Source organism: Macrotis lagotis, chromosome 8 (genome assembly GCF_037893015.1).
Source record: "Macrotis lagotis isolate mMagLag1 chromosome 8, bilby.v1.9.chrom.fasta, whole genome shotgun sequence".
In the NCBI taxonomy this organism is placed as follows: domain Eukaryota; kingdom Metazoa; phylum Chordata; class Mammalia; order Peramelemorphia; family Peramelidae; genus Macrotis; species Macrotis lagotis.
In genome coordinates, this window is record NC_133665.1 from 189,499,269 (window position 1) to 189,521,882 (window position 22,614).

The following is a 22,614-nucleotide window of genomic DNA, read 5'->3' on the forward strand; positions in this document are numbered from 1 at the left end:
AAACACACACACACACACACACACACACACACACACACACAAACACACCCTTTATTTGGCTCTTCATTCTCTTTCTCAGCACTTTCTTCAGAATATCTCCAAATAGAGTTTAAGACTTCACAGATGAGAATAAAAAGATTCCCCAAAACAATTTTTAAAACTGGTATTTCTGACAAAGGACTCATCTCTAAAATATACAGAGGACTGAGTCAAATTTAAAAAAAAGCCATTCCCCAATTGACAAAGGGTCAAAGGATATGCAAAGGCAATTTACAGATGAGGAAATCAAAGCAATCCATAGTCAAATGAAAAATTGTTCTAAATCACTACTTAAGTAGAGAAATATAAATTAAAGCATCTCTGAGGTACCACCTTGCATCTCACAGACTGGCCAATATGACCAGAAAGGACAATGATCAATGTTGGAAGGGTTGTGGAAAATCTGGGACACTAATACATTGTTGGTAGAGCTGTGAACTCATCCAACCTTTCTGGAGAGCAACTTGGAATTGCACCCAAAAGGCAACAAAAATGTGCACACCCTTTGATCCAGCAATACCACTACTGGGTCTATACCCTGAAGAAATGATGAAAAAGGGTAAAAACATCACTTGTACAAAAATATTCATAGCAGCCCTGTTTGTGGTGGCAAAGAATTAGAAATTAAGTAAATGTCCTTCAAATGGGGAATGGCTTAGCAAACTGTGGTATATGTATGTGATGAAACACTATTGTTCTATTAGAAACCAGGAGGGATGGGGATTCAGGGAAGCCTGAAGGGATTTGCACAAACTGATGCTGAGCGAGATGAGCAGAATCAGAAGAACACTGTACACCCTCACAGCAACATGGGGGCGATAATCAACCTTAATGGATTTGCTCATTCCATCAGTGCAACATTCAGGGACAATTTGGGGCTGTCTGCGATGGAGAATCCCATCTGTATCCAGATAAAGAATTGTGGAGTTTGAATAAAGACCAAGGACTATTACCTTTAATTTAAAAAAAAACATTATCTTATTATGTAATTTTGCTCTCTTATACTTTACTTTTCTTCCTTAAGGATATGATTTCTCTCTCATCACATTCAACTGAGATCAATGTATAGCATGGAAACAATGGAAAGACTAACAGACGGCCTTCTGTGAGGGTGGAGGGAGGGAATCAGGATTAGGGGGAAAATTGTAAAATTCAAAATAAATAAATAAATTTAAAAGTTCAAAAAAAAATAAAGATTCCCTAGATTCCATATAAATATTCAAGTTCCCAATGCATGCTTTAAGTACAGACAAACCTTAATTCTACCCCACAGAAGATGCAGAGCTCACAGGAGTCCATAAACAATGCAGAAAAGCTATAAAAGACTAATGGGAGATCATAAGCAATCAATATTTTCTTCTCTTTCCTATGTCCAACTTTCCACATGGTCCTAATGTCCTTCAGGCTCACTTCACTGTTGTTCGAATTTCTCTTAAAAGGAAACCCTTAAGGCTGGTAGAGAGGCAGCCCCCAACATTTCAGGGAGTCCTGGTTTTTACTCTAGAAAGATCCTCTGGGGGGATTGGACTGCCCCAGAAGGGCTACACTCCTGCAGCTGCTAACACATCAATTCTTTTATCCAGTCTACACTCACTATCTGACAACACAGTGTGGCTAGAGCCCTTTGTCATTGCTTCTCTCAACCCTGGAAGTCCCCCTGGGCTCTGGTTCTCTATTCAAGATACAGGCTGCCCAAGATATTCCCTTCCTTTCAATAGAGGTAAATCACTAAACCCCAGATGTTTTTAGAGGCAAAGTGATGACCTCTAAGTCACAAAGACTTTGGTTCCTGTCTCACCTCTTGACTCACATTCTCTATGACTCTGGGCAAGCCTATAAGTTTAGAAAAAGGAACCAACCTGCATGGGGAGAGCAAGTTTACTCACCTGGAAGATCTATAAATTAATAAAATTATAGGCCCAGCTCCTATCCTTAAAGTTAGTACAAGAAACAGAAGAAGAAGAAGAAGAAAAGAAATAATGTCTTCTCTCATAATCACACTAAGCAATTTTGGAAAAAAAAGGTAAAAATGAGAGGAAAAAAATACCATCAAATCTATGTTTACATCCCTGTAATGCTTCCCCATTTTGAAGGGTAGGAGAAAATAATTAGCCACTTGTGTAGCTTTGAAGATTTTCAGTACTAAAATGGGGATGGAATAGCAAAAATATTGTAAAGTTAGTGGGGTTTGCTTTTTTTTTCATTTCCTAGAAATGGTTTCACTTGAAGTTTGTTCTCTTCCTCTTCGAGCATCTGCTTAGAAGGGGGAAAGTTGGCAATTTTCTGGTGAGCAAAGTGTTGTTTACTTCAGCAACCAACACTCTGTGGCTTATTAAAGCACTTTGCTAATGTAGCAAAGCACGTTCATAAAACAAGAGACAGGAGACACAGCTCCCTTTCAAACTGTCTTTGAAAATGGGAAGTTGCTGGGTTTGTTTTGGGGGGTTTTTAACTCCAAAAAAGAAAAAGAGTTCCAAGAAAATGAGCTGTATGTAAAACTGCTGGAAGGTTCTCTTGGAATCACCAGTTCCAACACAAGACCTTTTCTTTTGAATCACAGCTGACAAATGGTACTTACTTCTTCCTTCTTGGAGCTTTACCTAGACCAGCCCCTGTTCCCAGGCCCTGGCAGACAGTGGCCACTTCAGAATATTTCTTGAATTTCATAGACTTGAAAATGATTTTCCCATTTCATTAAACATGTGTCCATTGAACTGAAAGGAAAAGGGAAACAGTGAAAAATGAAAGATCATAATTGCATGATAAAGGAGATGAGTGAGCTGTCTTTCTTGCCCCTCTTTCCCCGCCATACCCACCCCCATCAGACTATAATAATAACAGCAATAACTAGCACTTACACAAAACTTTAAGGTTTACAAAGGGTTTTTCCTATTCTTCATCCCTGCTGGGAAAATCTAGAAGCCCAAAAAGTCTCAAAATTGAAAGTGATGGATGTTTCTGTTCCTGACAAACATGGAATAAGACTTTTAACTGGAAAGGAACTTAAAAGTCATATGATCCAATGTGCTCTTTTTATTTAGATTGAGTCTCCCTTTATTAAAAATTTTATTTATTTAAGGTAATGGGGTTAAGTGACTTGCCCAAGGTCACACAGCTAGGTAATTATTAAGTGTCTGAAATCACATTTGAACTCAGGTCCTCCTGATTCCAGGGCCAGTGCACCACCTAGCTGCCCCTGAGTCTCCCTTTCTTGCCCAGACTGGAAGTTCAACAATCACTCAATGCTCTCCTTCCTCTGATCACCCTGGAAGCTTGTTCTGCTCCATTTCCATCTTGGAGTAGTTTTCCTTCCTTAGGCAGGCTGGGCTTCTCCGTTTCCACAAGCTCACCATACTGTTGCCAGATGTAGGGGTACCTTTATTATGTTCCCTTTGTCAAAATGCCTCCTTTATCATGCAGTTTTTATTTCTGATTTTTCACTGCTTCCCTTTTCCTTTCAGTTCAATTGAAGTATGTTTAATGAAATAAGAAAATCATTTTCAAATCTGTAGAATTCAAAAATATTTCTGAAGTTCCCATTCCAAGCTATAGAATGAAAACAAGGGCTGGTCCTGGATCACTGCACCTCAGAAGTCCCGAGTTCAGTCATCCCACCTGCCTCAGTCATCCCTGGAGCAGGAAGTCCAGATTGTGTCACAATACCCAGACTGCAGCCCTTATAAGGAAAAAAAAACTGAATCTGAAAGAAACAAAATTATTTGCCTGTGATAACACAGGGAACAAGAGGGAGACTTGAAATTGGAACCTATGTCCTCTTCTTACTCCCTCCTTCCTATAGCACATTGTCTCCCATAACAAAGGGTAAGGATTGACCAGGATAAATTATAATGTTGGAAAGCACCAAGATTCCACAAGGGATTATTGTTTCAGTTCAAAGCTGTGGCTTTCTAGTTTCTCTAGGCTTCTGTAGGTCATGACAAATAAATGACAAATGATAGTTCCACAGAGCTTAAGGGTTTGCAGAGCCTCTAGAACACATCATCACTTTGACTCCATAGCACGGAGGAGTTATTAACTGCATGAGTTATTTCCCATTTTAAGGGGAGGAAACTGAGGTTCAAAGATTTTTCCCAACTCAAGTGCTAAGTATTATATGTGGACTTTGATTGGCTTCCCCTTATTTCTAGTACTACCTACCAGCTAGGTATATCACTGCCCCTTAGCCTTCTGAATTAGATCAAATACGATCTTCAAATCGAGTCCTCTCCCACATCCACAATCACCCTTCTTATCACCAACCAGTCCATCAGTATTTATTAAGACAGGGTCTGTGCTAAACAACAACAAAATAGTGCCTGCTCTCAAAGGGTTGAAAGTCTAATTTTGCTCAGTGGTGATTAACATGGGCACTTTCATTTCTTTCTGATTGGGGGCTCCTCCAAGTCCAGGCAAATGCTCCAGTGAAACCACATACTCACTGTTTTTACTCTCTTCTCCAGAACATTCAATGACTCCCTTTTACCTCCGGTGTGAAATACAAATGCATCTGTATGGCATGTGAAGTCCTTTACTATCTGGATCTAACTTATCTTTATAGAGTCATTACATTTTATATGCCTTCAGAAACTCTATATCCCCATTTGCTACACACACACACACACACACACACACACACACACACACACACACACACACACACACACACTGATCCCTTCAATATAATGGGTCCCCAAATTATAACATTGCATATTTTTTGAATTGATCTGTGTAGAATGTAAACTCCTTGAGGGCCAGAATTGATTAATTTTTGGCACTGTACCCCAAGTACTTACAATTCCATAACATAATATATGCTTCATAGATATCTGGCAAATGGACAAATGGGTGAATTGATGAACAGATGAACTGACTAATCAATTAATCTATGAGCTCTTTCTCTCTCTCTCTGCAGGTCAGCACCTTCATAACTGGCACAAGGAAGATGTGACTTCTGGTGTTCTGGGAGAGTTAGAGCCAGCAAGCCCTACAGCTCACCTGTCTAGGGTGAGAATGAATCTGAAATACCGGAGTACCTTCAGAGATAGCCACTATTGTGAACTGCCCCAGCCAGGACTCTTTAAATTCTTCCATAGGCAATGGATGTTAGGTATTCCCTGTCTTTAAGCACAAGATGGTGAGGCTGGTCCTCATACTTTCTCCTTATTTAATCCTATTTCTTCTAGAAGATATGTTAGCTGACTATCACTCTGATATCAATGCATTAATGGCTCAGACCATCTATCTTACCATTTCCTGAGGCCTTCATTTATTAATTTTCTCTTTTCCAGAATGCTCTGCACCTTCTCCCCACCAATACATATCCATCACTCCTTTCAAGGTCTGGTTCAGACCAGGAAGCCTTCCATATCTGCCCCAGCTCTAGGGTGGAGACACCAGCTCTGCATCCATTCTGCAACTTCTATGGAGCCTGGTTTCAGTTGCATTAGCCACTAGACATCAGGCTGAACTTGGATTCAAGAATACCCAAGTTCAAATTATGCTTCAGATATTATGCTGGAAGAGCCATTTAATGGGGTAGCTAGGTGGCACAGTGGATAGAGCACCAGCCCCGGGAGTCAGAAGTACCTGAGTCCAAATCCTCAGACACTTGATAATTACCTAGCTGTGTGGCCTTGGGCAAGCCACTTAACCCTGTTGCCTAGCAAAAACAAACAAACAAAAAAAACCTAAAAAAAAAGAGTCAATTAACCTTTTCAGTTGGCTTCCTCATCCAGTATAGGGGGAAAAAATGCCTATTTCACAAGGATCAAACAAGATTACATATATAAATAACTGTGTAAACATTAAAGCATTAGAATGATAATAATTATCATTATTATTATTATTATTATTATTTATTATTATTCCTAGCCTAGATCCTCCCAATCTTCTTTTGTTTCCCCAAAGGCCAAAACCTGTAATTGCTCCAGAAAAGGCTTAGCAAGCAAATAAATTAATAAAAAGTTTGTACTATTTATGAGAGTTACAGAAAATGGACTCAGTTGTCCTTATTTGCAAAACCAACAAGTGTTCAGAAGGGTGTGGGAAGTTGCTGCTAAGGAAGAGGCAAAGTCAATGGGTATTTATTAATCTCTTAAGGTATCAGGAAGTATGCCAGGTAGAACAAAAAAAAATGGTATTTTACTGGTAGAATCATCTGGGATCTCATTGATTCTTTTTTCCCTCGACAAGGGATCCTCACCACAATCCAATTCTGGCCCACCTATGCCTATTCATGCTCGTGTTCATGGTCTCCCAACTGATCTTAAACTCAGAAACAAAACCCAACCCCGAAGTTCATTTTCTCCTTGATTCTAAGCCTTTCAGGAAGTTTGTCTCCACCATAAATTTTGTCTATTGGAGCTGCAAGATATTGTTGCCAGAACACATGAGCATCCCATAGTGATGTGTATTTCCTTCCATTAAAACACAAAGACAGAGAGAGAGAGAGAGAGAGAGAGAGAGAGAGAGAGAGAGAGAGAGAGAGAGAGAGAGAGAGAGAGAGAGAGTGCTGTGGCTCTAACTGGGGTCTAGGAACTTTCCAAAGATTGTTTTTAAAGTTCAAAGGCAGCTCTTTGCTCATCCCAAATAGTCAGAGAGCAAGCATGAAATGGTAAATGCCCCCCTAGTGACTGGAGGGGCTGGCTGGGGCCTTTTTTTCCCCCCCTTATACTGTGAAGAAAGAAAAGACAGTAAAAGTTCCTTCTGTGAGTTGCCAAGGTGCTCCCAGCCCATTGTGCAGAATCATTGTCAGGTTAAATTAGGGACTACAGACTCCATGAGTGTAAAAAAATCAATACTTGATGGAAGATTGCTCCCCGGAAAATCTGTTTTGATTCCAGGATTAATTTGTGACCAAAGCCTTCTGCAAAATGACATGCCATTAGTCAGAAAATGAACGCATTCTCCCCTTGAAATTGGATGGAAATATGTCAGGTGATTGACCCATTCATTCTCCTGAATCTCTGGGCAGAAAGAGTGGGTGTGGTAGCTATGTGAATTAGGGCCCCAAACCTGGACCATTTTCCAAACAGGATTAAAAAAAGAATATTTTTTTAAAAGTCCAGGGTGAATTGGGAGTATTCTCCAAGCCGCTGTCAAAAAGGCTATTGCAAATGCGTTCCGTGAAGGCCGAAGCATTTGTCTGGAAGGCTTGACTCTCTGGTGCTTTCTAAATCTCAGAATAAGCTGTACTGAAAAAAATCTTAAAATAAAGCAAGGTTCTTTTTATTTGTTATTTTCCAAAGCAGCAGCTTGCAATATTAATGACAATGTAATTTGTGTGTCAGAGATAAAGCTGGATTGTGCCTTCACGCTCTCCTCTGCCAACCCCCACCCATTCTCGAAAAAGTTCTTCAGTCGAAAAACTTTACAAACAAGGTGAATCCTGGTCTCTGAGTGGGGCTTTGGATATCACCCTCCAAGACCTTTCTTGACCTTGACCAAAACAAAGACATGGGTAACCCAGGGCAGAGGCCTCTGGAAGGGCTTTCTACCCCCCTGCTCTAGATTCCAAACAGACAAAAAGGCATTTTAATTTCTTGTTTCTATGTTCTGAGCTTAACCTGAAGCTGAGAAAGTGTTCAAAAGCGCTGGAAAGGTACCTTGGTCTGGAGAGGTTGTTTCACTGGTAGAAGGATCACAGGGTGATGCTGGCCTCTTTGGAGGAAGGAGCTCTCTTTCAAAGCTCATGAAGACAAAGACATCATGCCCAGAACCGGTTATGGCCGGCCGCCAGCGATGGAACTCCCAGTGGATGACTTCGGCATTTCTCTCCATCATCTGCAGTGGCTTCATTAAAAATGCTCCCATAATCAAGAAAACTGAGGTTCTAAAATCTGTATCACAAAGAAAATTTTTAAAACAACAATTGCCCAATAAACAGCATGTAAATGTCAGCAGTCCTGAGGTAAGCCAGAAAAGTGCAGGACCTCTTTTTGGTCTCATCCTCTTTGGGGTTGCCTCTTTTTGATTCAGACATGAATTCAAATTCAGCTTCAGATACTTATTCAGTCCCCCTGGACAAGTCACAACTTCTGTCTGCTTTGGTTTTCTCAGTGACCGGCAATGTGAGTAATCAATGATAAGATAGCTGGAAAATGCTTAGTGCGGTAGCAAATGGTGGTCTGGAACAAATGCTTGTCCCCTTCCCCTTCTTCCTTTATGGAGAATTCTACATTGAAGCTCAGGTTGGCCAAATTTCTGAATTAGGAAAAAGAGAAATCCTTAAAGGGATCTTCCAAATGAAAGCTCCTTAACACTGCTCTCTCTATCTTGAGCACTAGTCACAGATTTGATCCCCTTCTTGTCCAACTTCTTTTGAGGCAGAATGGTGCAATGGGAACACTGCCGATACTGAAAGGACTTAAGAGTCCTAATGGTTATATGGGAGAGCTAGTTAGATGACCACTGGGGTCTCTTCTAGCTCTTGAGCTATGGTTCATTCTATTACTTGTGAAAGGTGCTGATCCTATCCTGAGATCTAATCTATGTTAATAATTTAATGACATGTAGCCTATTGGGCCAAGTAGCTAGACCCAAGGACCACAGGACAGTTTGCCTAGCCTCAGTGGAATTAGATAGCAAGTGAAGATGTATGGAGCTGTCCCCAACTGTCATTGTGTATGTCCAAGTTGGTAGAGAGAGGGTTTTCTTCTCTTTGCTGGTAGGTAAAAAAAAAAAGCCCCTGTAATGACCATAACCCAGAACCAGTTACCTAGTGGCTATCTTTGGGGGTGGGGGGAGTAAATACTAAACACCCAGCAAGGTCAGACCTTGTAAAGCAGTCTCAGACTGCCTTGGAAAATAGGCACCAGTTAAGCGAAGATAAAAGGTGGACACAGCACTTTGACTAACCCATGAACTTCTGCCACCTTATAGAAGATGTGATCCAGAATGTGAGCCCAGTAGATTGAAAGCTCCTTGAGGGCAAGAACTGCCTGCTCTTTTTACCCCCCCTCTTTGTTTCTCTGGTGCCCTGTTCATAGGAAACACTAAATAACTGTTTCCTTTTTTATTTGATTAGGTCTCAGAGCTTGAAAGTCATTATTTGTCACAATGGGTAGATTTATAGGGTCAATTTTCCTCTCACAACCCAAGAAATGGCTGCCATAGAGTCCAAAGTGTAGAATTGGGAGACTTGGCTTCCGGTGCTGGTTGCTTCACCTGCTGTCCTGCTGGGGACACTCAAGCCTCTGTGTCACAGTGAGAGTTGGAAAGAGCATTGGATGATGCTTCCAAAAGTCTTCTTGGAATGGGTACTCAACTAGTGAACCCAAGATGATAGACTTGGAGCGAGAAGGAAACTGACTATCTCAATTGAAATGGAAAGGAACGGAATGCTGTGTAACTAGAATGACAACTCCAATAAAGAGACGAAAAAATGGTCCCTCACTCCCTACTTTGTAAAAGTGAGGGACTGAGATGTTATATAAACATCTGTCTTGGTGATAAATTGCCTTGTTTTACCAAACTGTCTTTTTCTCTTTTTTAATTCTTTCTAATGAGAGGTGACTTTATGGAAGGGGAGGGAAGAATACATTGAAAATTCAAGGTAACATAAAAACAAAGAAATCAATAAAAGAAAATGGGATAATGTTTGTGGCACTTCTAAAAGTCCCTTATTACTATAAATTGAACAAGAGAATTCCTGGGTCAGAAGGGGACCTTAGTTGTCATCTAGGCTAAGCTGGTGAAATGGAGAAATATGAATAAAATTCCATTATAAATTCCCCATACATAAACACATTCAGAGCCATCTGGAAGACTAAAAAGTGCCCCCAAACACTCTTTAATAACCTCTCCTCTCTGAACACCTGCATTCTATCACAAAACAATCTCACCTACTCTAGGCAAAGATTTAAAATTGTTTAACAATCTGTGATTGGAATAAGAAAAATTATAGATAATAGTCAAATTTGCATTGTTATACCATGAGGAAAGTGCTTCACTAAGATCTAAATTCACATCTTATCTCTGACACTAAAATGCAAGTCAATTGATATCTGAGACTCAGTTTTCTCATCTCTAAAACAGGTATAAAACCAGAACTGCCACACTCATCTGGAGTAGCACGTTGTCTGTCGTTAGGCTCGAGAGATATAATGGATACAGAGAAAGCTAGATATCACAGTGATTAGAACACTGAGTTCAAATCATGCCTTAGTCACATAATAACTACATGACCCTCATCAAGTCCCTTAATCTCTAACTCAGCCTCCTCAACTACAAAATGGAGATAAGGATAGCACCGCACTTGTGGGATTATTTTGAGGACCAGAGGAGATAATATTCCTAAAGTGCTTAGCACAGTAAACATACCATGTCTTTGTGTGTGTGTGTGTGTGTGTGTGTGTGTGAGCTCTTAGAAGATTTATTATTCATCAGAGTAAACCATCTTCCCCCAAGATTTTCCCCAAAACCAAGCCTGAAGGCAGACTGCAAGGACAGGACTTTTTTTTTTGCAAGGCAAATGGGGTTAAGTGACTTGCCCAAGGTCACACAGTTAGGTAATTATTAAGTGTCTGAGACCAGATTTGAACCCAGTACTCCTGACTCCAGGGCTGGTGCTTTATCCACTGAGCGACCTAGCCGCCCTAAGGACAGGATCTTTAAGAAGACTCTAGAACTGTTTCATACAACTTTTATTATAAGGCTAGGCTGAGGAAATACTCTGTTTTCCTCCCCAGGCAATGGAAAAGGAGAGGACCTGGATTCAAATCCTGACTTCACTGGCCTCAGTTTCCTTTACCTGTAAAACAAGAATTTTGGACTCAATGGCCTCTAAGGCCCCTTCCATGACTGCTCAGGGCTTGGCCAGCAGTTCCTGGGGGTATTATTGTCTGGGTTTCTCTCCACTTTCCCTCAGTGCCACGGCAGAATGACTTGGGTCAATACCTCCTCCTGCCAGTGTCTGAGATGGTGAGCTCTATCCATTCCCTGTGTCACCTAACTGCCAAAGGATGAAGGAGCAACCTCCAAATCATCATTTAGCAGGAGTTATTTGACTTTTCTCCCCAGCTATATACAGGTGGACCCTCACTAAAATAATTAATAAAAAAATACTTAACTTTGGAATAACTTAAACAAGTTACATTGTTTAGTTCTCATTTCAACTTATGTCTGACACTTTAGTGCCCTCCATGATATCCCTGGTCCAGTTATACTGGCCTAAGTGCGGTTCCTCACCTGAATACTACATCTCCAACTACCATGCCTTTGTTTACTATGCCCAGAATATCCTCCCATATCACCTCCAAGAAATTGGCTTCTTTTCAAGTGAAACCCAAGGACCACTACCTATAGGGGGCTTGTCCCTCTCCCTTCAGTTACTAGAGCCTTAGCCTCTGAAGGTAAATAGAGAGCGCTCAATAATGATCACCATAGCAATTATGATGGCATTTATGTAGCGCTTAAAACAAAAGCATATTTTGTAAATATTGCTTCATATGATCCTCACATCAGCCCTGGGAGGCAGTTTCCTATTATTATTCCTATTTTACAGTTGAGAAAACTGAAATTAGACAGCAGTTCAGTGATTTGTCCAAGGTCACACAGTCACGAAGTGTCTGAGTTGAAGAGTCTATCCACTCCTCATGTCACCTCACTGCCAAGGGATACAGGGGAAACCTTAGAAGAGCAGAGACATTCACAACTAGGATTCCAGGCCAGACATTCTCAAACTAATGTGGAGAAGAGGAACCTCTTGGATTGGCTGCAGAGCTGGCCCCAAGGTACCTTCAAAAGAAATTAGTCAGGGGTGGCTAGGTGGCACAGTGGATAGAGCACCGGCCCTGGAGTCAGGAGGACCTGAGTTCAAATCCAGACTCATACACTTAATAATTCCCTAGCTGTGTGGCCTTGAGCAAGCCATTTAACCCCATTTGCCTTGCAAAAACCTAAAAAAATAAAAATAAATTTAAAAAAAAAAAGGAATTGGTCATCCATGGCCTGCTCCCTTCATGGGACTTATTTCTATCTGTCTGTGTTCTGGTGAGAGAAAAGAGATTGTGCCATAAGGAGAGAGTCCACAGGACCTCCTCACTAGAGACAAGGTCCAGAGATGAGGTGCTGTCTCCTCTGCCTAGAGATTTGTTCCTTCCATCTAGGTGATGGAAATCAAAGGTCACAAACTTGTGATTTTTGACAGGTCAGGAGAAGAATGAGGAGCAACTTCAGGGCACGGTAAGGACACAGGACTCCTCTGCAGTGATGCTACTTTTGGACCTGAACTTGATGGAACTGAGAGAAGCCATTTTGAGTCTGAGATCATTCTCTCCAGAAAATGAGGTGGCATCAAGGAGAGAGTTCCCCAAGGCTGGAAGGAAAAATCCCTTTGAAGAAGCAAAATGATATTAAATGCACAGATGGACCTGGGGCATTAGACGCTTACAGATAACAGTAGGGGGAATACATTGGGGTTTGACCCCATGACTTTAGAGAAAAGTTACCCCAAAGCCTTCAGGAATACTCTTAGAACCCTGAAAGGGATCTAGAGCCAGCCTTGCTTTGGGAAAACAAGGCCAAAGCACTCATTAAAGCTGGAAGAAAAAAAATTCATTGAAAAGTAATACTTTGGGGTGTGGTCCTTTATCCTCTATTATTCATTTGATTTCCAGCAAAAAAAAAAAGGAATTATGGTATAGAAAAAGAGTAGAGGATTAAGATTCAAAAGCTGGATTTTGATTCCAATTCTACTGTTAAACTTAGACAAATGATTCCTTCCCCTCTCTAGGACACAATTCCCTGCTCATAAGAGCCCTGCACATAATGGGCCCAGAAAATCTACCCAGTTTTGAGACACCCTGAAGGTCCTCATTTCCTTGGGAGCCTCATTCACAATCCTCCATCAGCAGGATTGCTCTGATCCCAGCAAGACCAGGGATATATCAGGTCAAAACACAAGACAATCAAATAACCTAATAAATCACATAAGGGGAAAAACTTGCCCCAGGTACACAGGGGATTCTCGTTCCCATAGATTCCAGTTCCACCAATTGGGAAGGGACTACTTACAAAGAATACGCCTGATTAGGAAATAAACATCATTGACCCAAGCAGGGAGAGCACCACACATGGAACATGCCAGGAACATGTTGCCAAGCAGCTTACATGGGGCCCCCACACACACATGGCTAGGTTCTTGTCCTGCTGGATTTATCTCTGTTTACCCCCACACTGCCAAGGTACCTGTGTTCTCTGGGGATGTTACAGAGCTGTTTTTGATGACCCCTGGAGACCTCTACTTTTCTTTCTTTCTTCTTTTCTTTAAATTTTATTTATTTATTTTTGAGTTTCACAATTTTTCCCTTAATCTCGCTTCCCACCCCCCACAGAAGGCAGTCTTAGCCTTTGCATTGTTTCCATGGTGTACATTGATCTAAGTGGGTATCTCCACTTTTCTTTATGGATTCTCATGTAAATCTTTGCTGGGCTGTCCTCACCATCCTACTAAAGAATAATACCTAACACCCCCATGAATAGGGGAGACTGAAGCTCTTTTAGTGTACCACCAATTCTGTGAACCACTACACCCACCTGGATCTGCCATAAAAACTGGCAGGTTGCCCCTGGCTAAGATTAAGCTCATTCTATTAATTTCCCTTTGTTTGATGCTGTTCAAGGTCCATGGACCTAAATTTCTAATTTAGGGTGAAAATTCCTTCTAATTTCATTTTAACCCATACTTGTGAGTCTGTGTCCCCAAAAACCTATTTCTGAGACACAGCATAAAAAGAAACCCATCATAGCTACATGGAAGCTAGAGTGACAAAACCCACAATGCTGCTTGACTGACATGCAAACAAAGTGAAGCCAAGAAAGGTAAGCTCTGGTCTTTCATGGATGTGAGCTCTAGCAGAGATCTCTCTGGTGTTCATTTGCTTTGTCTTGCATTTGCATTGTTTTCTCTGTTCTCTTGAAAATGAGGAGGGTTGGATAAGAATAATCCCTGAGATACCTGTGGGCTCTACAAATTAGTAATGAGGTAAATAACAGGAGGTAGCCATAGTGAGGTCAAGAGCCTTGATGCCACATAAGTTTTCAAAGCCCTCTTCTCACCACAGTCATGTGAGAGACTGGCAAGGCAGTAAGAGTGATCACAATCACCCCCATTTTCCAGAAGGAGAACCTTAAGCTAAGAGATGCATTCACATGGCTAGCAAGCTAGGATCTGAACCCAAGTCTCCTCACTAGGAGTTCAGAGCCTTGTCTAGTCTACAGGCTGCTATTATCCTAGGAATTGGTCTGAAATAATGGACTTCAAAATCAGGAGGAAGGCAGGTTCCTACATTTTGACAACAAAATGTCAGCTCTGCCTTCGCTGTCCCTGTGAAGCTCAAGTCTGAGAGAGCCTCTTTCATCTGCAGCACAAAATATCAGCACTTTCAGGTACCTGTCAGTGAATCCAACCAAGGCTTCACTGCAACCCAGCTCTTATCAAAAGCTTGCCCGAGACAGCTGATGTTTGAGAGAGAAGGAGATGATGGAAATGGCCACTAGCCCTTTGTCTAATTTCTGCAAGCTCTCTACCTGGAATAATTGAAATCATCAGAAAACTTCAGATTCACAACTGGATTATCTCAACTTCCCCATGGTGCTAGATATGGAACTGGAAGGACCATAGACACTATCCAGAACAACCTGCTTATTTCCCAGACTTCAGATTTGCACAAATCACTGAGCAGTCCCTGTTCCTATAGAGCTGGAAGGGTTACAAAGTCATTTGTTTTATACAATTTCACTCCTTGTTCAAAAAATCTCTGAGAAGCAGGTGCTGTCGATTATCACCTCGACTTTGAAGATAAGGAAACCACAGCTCAGAGAATTTAAGTGACTTGCTCAGGATGACTTTTGAGGCTAAGACTCCACTGAGGTCATCCTTAGTCCTAATCCAGGATCTAGTCATCAGAAAAGGTCCACCTGAAAAGGCCTTAACATCTGGAACCAACTTTTCTTAAATGTGATTTGGAGGAGTTCACACTTCTAGCAGCAAATGCCTCTTTGCCTCTACAGGAATCTGCTGGTGCTGCTGGTTTAACAAGGTAGATCCCTAGGAAGTCCCTTTTGGGTGACCTAGAGAGCATCAGCCATGCTGAGAAATACTGCATTTGGTTCAGATGGTCAGGTTCAGACTGGAGTCACTACTAGTGCTGAAAGAGACACAGAGACCCTTGGCTTCCCCTGTCTTTCTCCATAAAATCTCCCATGAATTTTCAAGCTTCTATAATCCACCCCTTTAACCAAAGGCTCTGATGAGTTCAGTTCTTTGGGATGGGAATGAGAGGTTGTCACTTAGTGAACACTAAGCAGAGCTCACAATAGGAATGCTTGGGTAGATCAAAGAGTCCCTAAGGCCATGGGTTCCTCTATAATCCCAGAGGTGAAATCCTCTAGGATGTTTCTGGAAATAACCCCAGTGAGAGCAGAGCATCTATATGAATACCTTCCCAAGCTCCCAGGAGGGAGACTTTTCTTTCCTTCAAAGACAGTGCATGGCAAAGTGCATTGTCCCATACTCCTATGCCCATTGTTCATGAAGGGCATCTCTTATGATGAAGGTGCCTCTTGAGACGTGCCTGGCCTCTGTCTACTATCCCATTTGAGGATTTTAAGAATAACTTAGGGAGAAAGGACCAAGGAGAAAGGAAGTATCCTGCCAGATAAGTCTGACTCTTATCCCCAACTCCAACCCACAGAGACAGAAAATCAGTTGGTTCAATGGCTATAGGGCCTTAGGTGGGCTATCCTGAACAGTAAGACCTCCAAGCCACTCCGGCCAAAGACTTGCTATAGAAGTGGCTATGGGGCCCTAGGTTGGCTGCCCTGGACAATAAAGATCTCTAATCTACTCTGGCCAAGGCATTTGCTATGAAAGTAAGATGACTAGATGGCTACTCTCATCTCACACCAGTACCAGGAACATTACTTTAGCCTGGGTGATATCTTAGAAAGAACAGCTTATATGACAGTGACCTCAGAAAGCCCCCTTTGTTCTCACACTTGACCATCCATTCTCTTTATCCTTCCACTCTCCACAGCTGATGTCTACTGTCATTTACCATGCTCAGTTCCTTTCTAGTAAGTTCCAAAATTCCATTCTTGTTTCAAGGACCCACTCTGGCCCCCTTACCATAGGGGCACATTAATCATGAGTGGAAAGGACCTCCATTTTCCTTTCGCTTTTGTCTGAGCAACCTAAGAACCTTTGCTGACTCCTGACCTCATCCTTCCACAGCTTAGCTCTCTCTACTAGTGCTCTGGGTAAAATTTGTTTATCCTTCTCTTTTTGCTTTGAGTTATAGCATGGCTTCAGCTTGCAGACTGCATGATGCTCCCCAGGTCCATGTGACATGTGACTTTGGCAGAGGGTCTGGGTTTGAATCATGAGTGTACCTGGACAATGAAAACCCTAATGGGGTAGCAAAAAAGACTGCATAGAGGACATAAGGGGGGAAGGTGAATGGGACAGTTTTTACCCTTCTAACAACAGAGGGAAAAAACCTGCCAAAATCTGGCATGTATGGAAGTCTTCCATCTGGCTCAATCCACCTCAAAGTTCCAAAAACTCAGCTAGATCAATCACTTTCCTGAAACCCCTGGAGCAGGGTGGCATTTTGTTTTACTGGATGGATTCAGACAGTGATTGTATCTACAGCTGAAAACTAGAGAGAGATACTCTGCTCACTCTGACTTTCTGCAGTCTTCCTCCCCAATTTCCTGACTCTAACAGAAGTGCTCCCCAGGGGTTAAACTTGCCTTCTACACAGTCACCTGAGAAGGTAAACTGGTGGTGATAAGACCTGGGCTTTCCAGGGTTATCCAGAGGATCAAATGAGAGAAGAATAAACTCTCCAAACCTCAAAATACTATGTAAATGCCAGCTGTTATTATTACCTCTGTATGCCGATCTCCACATTTGAGTGTGTCTATGTCTGTGTTGTAGAGAAAATAAAATAATCACAGAAGGGGACATAGGTTGTTGGTCCAAGTTTGGTGAGATATTTGTAGACCACATTTCCAACTGTACTACCCCATCCTAGGCACATTAAGTAATAATAAAGAGAGTAGGAAATATTGTAATACAAGAGAATTAGAAGCATGTGCTCTGCCTCTCATTCTCTCCATCTTAATGGAAATCAGAAAGCAGTAAATGCTATTTCAAATGCACACGTTAACTCCCAAGTGATGTGTGTGACATGACATGAAGCTCATTTATGACTAGTGGAGGCATAATTAGATTATCAATATAGATGAAATATGAACTAAGAAGTAAGCATTTCTTACTACATAACATTCATTATTTATAGATACTCCAAGCTCGCTTGTATCCTCCAACAGACTGCCAGTCCCTGCCACTTGCTCCTACTGTATTTTCTTAGAATGATGTATAGGAATGATGTCAAAGAAGCCATCACCAAGAAAAGTCAAGGAAGGTTCTGCATTGGATAAGTGGTCAAAGGATATGAGCACGGATTTCTTAAAAGAAAAATGGCGGACTATTAACAACTATATGAAAAACTTGCTCAAAATTACTATTAATAAAAAATACAAGTCAACACTATTCTGTTTTTACCTTACACTCAGCAAATTGGCAAAAATGACAAAAGTTGGAACTAGTCAATGTTGGAGAAGCTAAGGAAAATTAGGCGTGCCAACACATACTAGTTATTTTATTATTATTATTATTATTATTACCAATAATAATAATAACAACCGATTGTTATCAGAGTTGTGAAGTGACACAATCATTCTGGAAAGCAACTTGAGTTGTGCTAAGTATGTGATGAAAATGTCCTTTGGACCAGGCATGTACCCAATGGGTCCAATGGTAGAGGAACAGGTGCCAAATACAACAAAAGCAGGATTTTTTTAGTATCAAAAAAAGAAGTAAACAAAGTAGATATTCATCAATTGGAGCAAGGGTAAATGAGTTGTGGGGATATGATTGTGATAGAATACTATTATACTATAAAAAATGATGAGCAGAGGCAGCTAGGTGGCGCAGTGGATAGAGCACTGGCCCTGGGGTCAGGAGGACCTGAGTTCAAATCCTGCCTCAGATACTTAATAATTACCTAACTGTGTGGCCTTGGGCAAGCCACTTAACCCCATTGCTTTGCAAAAACCTAAAAAGAAATGATGAGCGGGATGGTTTGGGAAAGACTTGAGAAGACACAGCAAACTTATGCATAGTGAAGTGAACAGAACCAGGAGAACAATGTAAACAGTAACAGTAGTATTGTAACAATGATCAACTGTGAAAGACTTCACTACTCTGATCAAGATAATAATCCAAGGGGGAAGCTAGGTGGCATAGTGAATAGAGCACCAGCCCTGGAGTCAAGAGTACCTGAGTTCAAATCCAGCCTCAGACACTTAATAACTGCCTAGCTGCATGACCTTGGGCAAGTCATTTAACCCCACTGCCTTAAATTTTAAAAAAAAAGAGAATGAATAATCCAAGACAATTCCAAAGGACCCATGATGAGAAATACTATTCTACTATATAGGAAGGATTGATGAAGCATGAGTACAAATTAACTCCTTTTATTTTTCTTGGGGTTCTTTGTGTTTTTCTTTTGCAACATGACTAATATGGAAATATGCTTCATATAACTGCACATATAATTGATATGTTGATTTCTTTCTCAAGGAATGAGGGAGAGAAAGGAGGGAAAGAATTTGGATCTCAAAATTTTCTTAAATTAATGTTAAAACTGTATATATAATTATAAAATATTTCATAAAATGTTTTCAATTTCAAAAACAAAATAGATGTTCATCAATTGGGAATAACTAAACATATAGAATTGTATATGAAATCTTACTGTATCATAAGAAAAAATAAATATGATAAATAAAGGGGTGGCTAGGTGGCACAGTGGATAGAGCACTGGCCCTGGAGTCCAGAGTCCCTGGGTTCAAATCCGGCCTCAGACACTTAATAATTACCTAGCTGTGTGGCCTTGGGCAAGCCACTTAATCCCATTTGCCTTGCAAAAAAATCTAAAAGAAAATATGATAAATAAGAGTCTCATCACATGTGAACTGATGCAGAGTAAAGGAAGCAAGACTAGGAAAACAATATACACAATTTTTCAAACAATGAAATAAAAAGAACAAAAAAGTGATGCAAAAGCATAGAGCATCAGTTTTAGAAAATACATTTAATAAAGTAGAGTTTTGCTGCCAGTAGACAAAGCTAACACTCAAGTCCAGTCCAACAAAGATGAATTAACGAAAACTTATTTCAAAGTAAAATTGCAATACAATTTTTGCATCACTTCACATCTCAGGTTCTTCAAGTATTAAGAACTAGCTATGCTCCTAGTGAATGTGAAGAGCCTGATGTTCAAACTTAACAAAAACCCTCCTTTTACTCAGCACTTTGGAAGTGCCAAATGAATGACCCCAAAGAAGTAACTCAGGCTCAAAACTGCCAAGGTCACATCACTAGCTAGTGCCCAAGACCAGATACAAATTCTCTCTCCCCTACAACCAGAAAGCTGCCTGAAAATTTTGAAGCAAAAATTTGTCCCAAGATTATAACTAAAATGGAAAATTCGTTACACTGTTCAACAGAGCAAGTTCAAGCCTATGGCTTCTCATATGTACTCTTATTGTAGACTTTTCTTGTTCTCCCAATCCCTCTCTCTAATCCACCCTCCAATCAAACACTCAAATAGATCTTTGATCTCATCAAGGTATGTATTATCTCCAATTATACAGATTGCCACCCATCCACCTTCCACTCAACTGGCAAGGAAATAATCTGCCTGATGGATGCCACTCTCCTGTCAAAATCCTCAATGGCTTCCCATTGCCCCAGAATTACAGTATCTGCCTAGCTTTGGAGGTCTTCTATAATTAGGTTCTTTAATGCCTTTTTTTTCCTGCCTTATTTCATATAGCTCTCCTTCCCTCACTCCACTGACCCTTCTGTAACAGTGCAATCTTTGCATAGGTAGTCCCTCAGAGTTGAATGATACTCCTTCTGCCCATCTCTCAGAATCTTTATCTTCCCTCAGGAAGATAGGGTTAGTCTGAATCTATCAGATGATCTCTCCCAGTGATGTTTCAATAATTACCTGCATCACCTTTAAAGCTAGAACCTAATCTTTGATTCTTCTCTGGAAGCCCAGGAGCTCCACCCAAGGAAGAGAGAGAAAACAGTTGGTAACCTATAAAGAGCGCTTGCTTCACAAAGAATAACAGTAGGTCTCTCTCCTATGCACAAATATATGCAGAGAAAATCTCCACACATGGGCAAATGGGAACCCTACAGAAAAGCCTGGACCCAACTTCTCAGGGACCTGAATTAATAAATTACTGGAAATATAGGAGCCATCTGATTAGCTCCATGAGGGCTAGAGTCATATCTTCAAATCTTTGATTGTCTTCAGCACCTACCGCATGTTCTGCACAACACTTAATAAATATTTGTAGAATTAAACTTGATTCCAAGCAGAAAACCCAGTGCAACCAGGACTCCCTAGACATCAGCACCCTATTTGTCGGCCCTTACCTTCCTGTTCCCCAGTGGAAGAGCTTCCAAGTCTTCCATGCCACTTCCTCAAGACATACACTAACTCTCTTTGAAACTGCTGTTTTGCTGTTTTCAGTCATGCCTGACTCTTTATGATCACTTTTTGGTTTTTTGTGGCAAAGATATTGGAGTGGTTGGTTGCTTTCTTTGGAAAATAATTCCCAAAGGAATCATTATTCAAGTGCTCCCTTGGCAGGAATAGGTTGATGCTTTGCTGCTCCCTTACCAGATATTAAGTTTCCATAACAGCAAACAACACACTAAGCACTGGAGCCCAGAGAAGTGACTCTAACAAGAGGAATGAGAAGGCTGTGGAGGAATTCACCCTACCCTGTCTATTTGCCATCCCTGTCAAAAACAGCACCTCTCCATACCCATTCTCTAAAGGAAAAACCACATCTGAGACCTGTAGAATTTTATATGTGCTTTGTATGTATTTATATATGTACTCTACTTGTTTCCCCAGTAGAATGTAAATTCCTTGAGGTCTGGGCCTCTATTTTTTTTTTGTTTTTGTATCCCCAGTGCCTGAAACCTAGTAGGTGCTAATAAATGCTTAATGATTTCTATTCAGATATTTTAACTCTACCTATAGGTAAAGATAGTATAAGACTGCCCCAGACACTTGAGGTAGGCAACAAAGAATCTGCCCTCAGATCTGTTTGTACTTCATGAAGAGAAAACAATGTAAGAAGTAATTAATGTAAAATCATTTGAATAGAGAAAGATGAATGAAAAGGAGAGTTTGTTATAATGGCATATCCTATGCAGCTAGAGTTTATGTTTCATTTTTTTATACCCTTTAAATTTTGGAACTGTAAACAAAGCTCCAGTGACCCTCTCTTTAGGACAGCACGGGATTATGCCCTACAAATATGAATTAAACTCATTCTTCAAAGAAAGCCCCCCATTCATTCTAGGCCAGACCAGATTCAAATCTGTCCAGTGGTTCATATTTGGGATTGGGATGAAATGAGACACTTATAAACAGCTAACGTTTCATTAAAAGAAGTTTCCTTAACAACAGGATGAAAGAGACATTCCGTAGCATTGATTCAATTGAACAGTTTCTCTGCCTCCATAATTGCCATAGCAGCATGCCCCCCAAAAAAAATTTGTAGCAAACCTGAGGAGCCCCCAACTTCTCATGCCTTGGGTTTTTATACTAAAATGGCCAAGAAGTTATGACAATTATTGAATTCTTAGTCCTATGGATCATTTGAATCTTGAGGATGACCTTGTTGACTTTCAGAGGGAAAACAGTCTAGTCTGTGTGGGGTAAATGTTGTTCCAACCACATCCCTCCTCTTTCTAGTATCCCTCAACACAAAATAGGCAACTGTCTCAAATTAATTACCCCATGCTCTTCATGTAGAGAGACTGAATGACACCCTGATTGTCTCAAGATCAAGATCATTTCCTCAACATGCCCAAGCACAAATGTTAAAGATGATCATAAATATGTTAAAAATAAGATCTAGGCATTTATTTTAATGATGTCCTTTGCCATAAGGTTAGCAGTAGAGTTAAGCCACATAAAAACTCATCTTCTAAGCCCTTAGAAGTTTCCACTGACAGAAGCAATGATATATTTTCCATATTCCCCTTGTAATTACAAACATATTCATCAGAACATGAGCAAACTCACACTTGACACAGTTGGAACTGGAGGAGTTTGTAAGTGGTGCATTATAGCTGGAGTCGTAAAATAATTAGCAAACCTAAATTATGCCCTACCCACTCAAACATCCATTATGATACTGTGTTCCAAGTAAGGCTTCCAAATATTTAGAGCTTCGCTTTCTATAAAGTATAAACACTGAATGTGGCTTCGTATACTTTAATGGGTAAGCTGGCACTGAGAACCAGATCTTAGTGACATGTTATACAATTCTGATCTACCTGGATTGGTTTCTGGTCCAATGTTGGGCAAATCTCATCCCATCCCTGAGTCTGTTTTCTCCTCTGAATGAAGAGTCTGGACTAAACAATCTATCTCTAAGGTCCACTCTAAATATTATCCTTTTTTC

General features: G+C 40.7%; 1 long non-coding RNA gene across 1 annotated transcript in view; it reads right to left on the reverse strand.

The window, feature by feature from the left end:
* Positions 1–2,628: 2,628 nt before the first annotated feature.
* The window catches only part of LOC141495098 (uncharacterized), a 30,075-nt gene continuing 10,089 nt past the window's right edge, over positions 2,629–22,614 (reverse strand). The window contains exons 2-3 of the long non-coding RNA XR_012470656.1: positions 7,644–7,877; positions 2,629–2,753 (exon numbers count right to left, since the gene is read on the reverse strand). This is a non-coding gene — a long non-coding RNA (uncharacterized LOC141495098). The remainder of the gene's footprint in view (positions 2,754–7,643; positions 7,878–22,614) is intronic.